We start from the raw sequence: 5,495 nt of genomic DNA, 5'->3' as shown, positions 1-5,495 counted from the left end.
AGAGAGAGAGAGAGAGAGAGAGAGAGAGAGAGAGAGAGAGAGAGAGAGAGAGAGAGAGAGAGAGAGAGAGAGAGAGAGAGAGAGAGAGAGAGAGAGAAGAGATAGAGGAGGGGTTAGAGAGACAGAGTGAGAGAAAGAGAGAAGAGAGAGCAAGAGGAGGGGGTAGAGAGAACTAGAGAGAGTGAGAGAGTTAGAGAGAGAGGGACGGAGATAGATAAAGAAAGTGAAAGAGACAGAGAGAGAGAGAGAGAGAGAGAGAGAGGTCTGCATGTGCTGATGACAGCAGGCCAAGGAGAAGACATACTCTCTCTATCTCAGCTCTGTTCTCCCCTCTCCTCCTCTGCTCTGCTCTCCTCTGCCCTCCTCCACTCTGCTCTGCTGTGTGGCTACATTAATATTCAGGGAGGCAAAATGTCAGAGAAACTTTATGCACGGCGTCAGCTACCAGGCGTGCAAGTTAAAAGGATGCTGTGCATTTGTCAGTAACGCTCAGCGATACAGAGGGTAGAGGGTAAGGGTGTGTGTGTGTGTGTGTGTGTGTGTGTGTGTGTGTGTGTGTGTGTGTGTGTGTGTGTGTGTGTGTGTGTGTGTGTGTGTGTGTGTGTGTGTGTGTGTGTGTGTGTGTGTGTGTGTGTGTGTGTGTGTGTGTGTGTGTGTGCCTTCGTGCGTGTGCTCACACGCTGTACTAGGAGCCTCAAGAGATGAAAGTGTGTGGGTAGAAGTAAATACGTATTGTGGCTCGTTTTCAATCACTCCGTCTTCCAGAGTAAAGGTTCATGAAGAGCAATATCTCATAGATGAAGTCTGGCTTACTTGGAAATGCATCACACTTCCTCAGTAGTCTTAGGGTTGAAAACCATTAAAATGTCTTCTGTAGGAGTTATAGACTAATGAATTCATGAACACATTCAAAAAGAAACAAAACACACGCACACGCACGCGCACACACACACACACACACACACACACACACACACACACACACACACACACACACACACACACACACACACACACACACACACACACACACACACACACATTCATACAGTACGTAAGTAATTATTTGCAGGTAAAACTAACATATGAGTCCTTGTTAAGCATCAGTTTCTTAATGGTTTGTGCATGGTGAATAGATTCCCTGATTGTTGAAGGCTTATTTAACCTCTCTCTTAATCATTTATTAGCAAATAACTCTTAATGATTTCTTATTACTGCAGCATGTATACTGTATTAATAGTTTGTATGTGATGAATATTCACTGTTTAGTCTTAGTTCATCCTTTCTTAAGCATTTATTAGCATGTAGCACTGCATTATTTCTTCTTTGAAAGTATTTTTTGGGGGCTTTTCAGCCTTTATTGGTTTTTGTGAGACAGGATAGTTAAGGAGAGACAGGAAGTGAGCTGAGAGAGAGAGTTGGGGAAGGACCGGCAAAGGACCCAGACTGGGAATCGAACCTGGGTCGGCCGAGTGGTAAACGTGTGCCCTACCATATCAGCCACGGTAGGGCCAGCACTGCATTTTTTTTACTCACATAAACATGTATATATGGTCTGTGTCGGGTGAATACACAATCCCTGTTTAGCATTGGTTAACCCTTAGTTAATCGTTTCTTAATCAACTCTTTCAAAAAAACCTTCTTAACTATTTATCATTGATTAAGTATGACTGTTAATCGTATGTGTGTGTTGAATATGACATGTTAAACCCAGAATGAATTGAGGCTTGCATGACAGCCCCTCATAGATGCAGGATATTTACAAATGACTTGCTTAAGTGTAATAAAGGAGTTATAACTCATTACCAAAGTATATGTCCGGAGCAACTCTAAAGTGACACTTCTTTATGCTTTACAACACATTCAGAAATGACTTGATGATTTTACAGAACACAGCTTTGTGAAGGCTATTTATATTACTGTATATTTTCCAATAGTCTTGTGTCACTACATAGTAGACCTAGCTATCCCCCTGAAAAGCAAACTAGCGAACTGGGAACCTGTTAATATTACTATATTTACAACATTTCTTGGGTAGCTAAGTTGGATTATAGAGTGTATGAGAGCTATATAAAGTATATGAGATTCTAAGATAAATATAAGACCTCTAGCTATCCTCCCTGACTAGCAAACTAGTGAACTGGGAACCTGTGTTGACCTGAACATGTTTTCCCTGCATAGCGAGGTTGGACGGCCTCATATATTTTACTGTAGCCTTGTGTTTTTAAATATATAATCTTTCCCAAGATTTCTCTCTATCCTCCCTGACTACTAAACTAGCAGACTAGCGAACTGGGAGTCTATGTTGACCTGGACACGTATTTCTCTGCACGTTCAGTGGGGGTCGAGCCGCCTCATGTATACAAAGAGAAGACAAAAGCTGGGCAATAAATTACACCGTGACAAGAAATCAGCAGATAAATCACCTTGGGGTGGCCCTGCACAGCCTGAGCATATAATTCATTTTGTTCACAGGCTGCTGAGGATGTTTAACCAACAGGAAGAGCTGTGTTACTGCTGTCCTTTCTCTTTTTTCTGCCTTTTCTTTTATTTTCTTTAGTTCTTTTGCAAACTCTTTTTTTTCTTTCAAGGTACAGTGGGTACCTGCTTCACTGGGGCCCTTTTGTGATTTGCAGATGCAGATGTGAGAATGAGTGTGGTTTCGCTGATTGAATTTGGGTCATTGAATAGATGTGACTGAAGGTGAAATGAAATGAAATGAAATATTGCTTCAAGGGTTACACCATTCACACTGTTGTTTTTTTTTTACTTTAACTTTTTTACTTGTTTAGTAGCCAAGGAAAAATATTTTCTGAAAATCAGAAGACCATGATTGTAGGCCATGAGAAAAACAGAATAGTACAGATCCAAACCACAGCTTTCTCATCCACAACTTCTGTTGAGCCAAGAACTTGACCAAGGTTAAGTCTGTCAAAGACTATCCTGGGGTGCATTTCTCGAAAGCGTAGTTGTTAGCCAGTTATCAACTTGAATAATTGCCAAGGGGAAGTTGGATTGCGAACAACAAAGTATAATGTTGTTAGCAACTAGGCATACAGTTTCGAGAAATGCAGCCCTAGTATATAGTACAGTATACAGCCCACAGTATAGTCCTACTTCTATAAAAATAGAATCTCTTGCATCTCTTCGTCACTGATTTTCTGGCCCCTTGTATGGGTCAGGCATAAATGTAATTGCATTGCGTGCTATGTGTATTGTGAGCTGTAGAGTGATGTGTCACAATAATAATGGGTGTTTCTCAGGTGGGCTTTCATGTTTGAGTATATTGATTTACGAGACACATCAGGTGTACAGCATATATTATATATTTGGCTGGACTACTTTGTCTGACCCGTTTGTTCTCTTTGTTTGTCTTTCTGTCAGCAGGATAACTCAAAAAGTTATGAACGGATTTGGATGAAGCCTTGTGGAGTTGTTGGAAATGACCAAAGGAACAAGTGATTACATTTTGATGGTTATCCGGATCACGATCTGGAACCAGGACTTTTTAAAAAGTTTCTTCACCATTGCGAGATAGGGTGAATTTTGACATTGGAGTTTCTAACTCCACAAAAAGAAAGCAGAAAGACTTGAAAAAAACAGGGTGTAACATAGTGCAATCTTCTATCAAATAATTTCCTTGATGGAGGTCTGACCTCTCTGAATGCATTTTACGCAACACATGATTTAGCCTACATACAGTGCACTGTAAGATTAGGGGATGCAAAAAAGTCTTAGCACTATATAGGCTTACAGACAAGCACACACGCATATTTATAAATATATCTAGAGACCCTTTGTGCAAAGACATGTCGGTAGTGGCGATCCTACAAAGTACAATGACTGGCACGCCGGGCGTCACCCCTTCCTGCGCCCCGTTATACCCCTTCTGCCCCTGCATGTATACATGTTTTTTTTCACCAAATATGTGTTCCCCAGGCTCTCTCTCCCTCACTCTCTCTCTTCTCCTTTTCCTCTTCCTCCTCCTCAGTTACGGTCGATTTTAAGGTTGTTTTTCATCTCCCCACATGGCTGCCCACATTGACTGCAGCGTTTCACTAGTAGGCCTACTCGTCTCAGTGGGGTTCCTTGATTAAAGTAATCATTTAATAAGCTGCTCCCTCTTTGATTAATTACATAATTAGCATCCAATCATCATGACCATTTAGGAAAAACACAAACTTTTTAAATACACTAGTATTATATGAACTTAGAACATTGACTCCCATGACGATAAAATTACTTTTTTATCTCCCATGCATTAGCACAGACGGCTACATTAACACTGCACCCTATGCATGGATCAGAGACAACACATGGGTTTATTGGGTTTAATGATGACATTGACCTAAAAGACTTTCTAGACCTTTTGTAGGATATATTTTGCCATCTGCGTGTGACTGGAGACGGATTTCATGTGTGGAAAGACATTACTTGTGCAGGGACAGAGACATTGCACCAGGCAGAGAAATTTTCCTGTGAACTTTTGGAAGTGAATGCATGCTTCTGATTGGTCGACGCAGTAGGACCGAGGAGGTGGCAGGGCTGGACAACATATAACAGAGCCGGTGCCTATACACAGATTTCATTTTGTTCCCCATTTCTACTGTAGGCGAGAAACAGCTTCTGAAACAGCTTAGATGTTTCACAAAAGCCTCAATATCTCTGTTTTTTGTATGGTGGTAGTCTTGGTTAGGCTAGGTTTTCACCCACTAAGAGGTTAAAGTCTCACCTTTCACATGTTTCAGTGGCCCTCTCACATAATATGCTGTGACTCTACAAAAAAACATTCTAATCCTAAACGTTCTACAAAAAAATTCTGGGTTTCTATGACGTAATTCTGTAACCACAGCCGGTATCCAATGGGTTACTAGAACAACAGGTTCGCAGATTAGGATAGACTGGTCACAGTCTCAAATAAATAAGTTAAGTGTAATGAAATATATTTAATATGCTCTAATGTAAATATAATATTATGCAAGTGTAATGTTACTCTAACTCAGTGCATTGTAGGTAATGTACCACAATGTTTAGGTGCAATACATTGTGATGTACTATAATGTCAGTGGCATGAAATGTAAGTGTAAGTGTCTGTCATTTTTAAGACTTCCAGCTTGTCAGTGGTAGTGAGCATTGAGTGACTCAGTGATGAGAAGAAAACATGTGAATCTGTCTGTCCCCTTCCCTGCTTGGCTTGAGTTGGGTAACAGACGCATCGCCAGCTTTCCAGCCTGGCTGTGCAGGATTTCAGCACCAGAGAGGAAATCTGCTGTTGGAATGAGAATGAGTAAGAAAAGACATTTGCTTTGGAACTGCAGTTACACAAATCTGATGTAGTGATGAAGTGGGAATTTACTCACAGCTCATGTGTCAAGGCATTAAATTACATACAATTGTAAAAAAAAAATGTGTATGTGAATGTGTAATACATATATGTATAACTGGGTTATTACTGGCGACCTGGGATCGATTTGATCGATCTACGTTCATAATTG

Source organism: Engraulis encrasicolus, chromosome 19, assembly GCF_034702125.1.
Source record: "Engraulis encrasicolus isolate BLACKSEA-1 chromosome 19, IST_EnEncr_1.0, whole genome shotgun sequence".
NCBI lineage: Eukaryota > Metazoa > Chordata > Actinopteri > Clupeiformes > Engraulidae > Engraulis > Engraulis encrasicolus.
Note: the sequence above shows the minus strand (reverse complement) of the source record.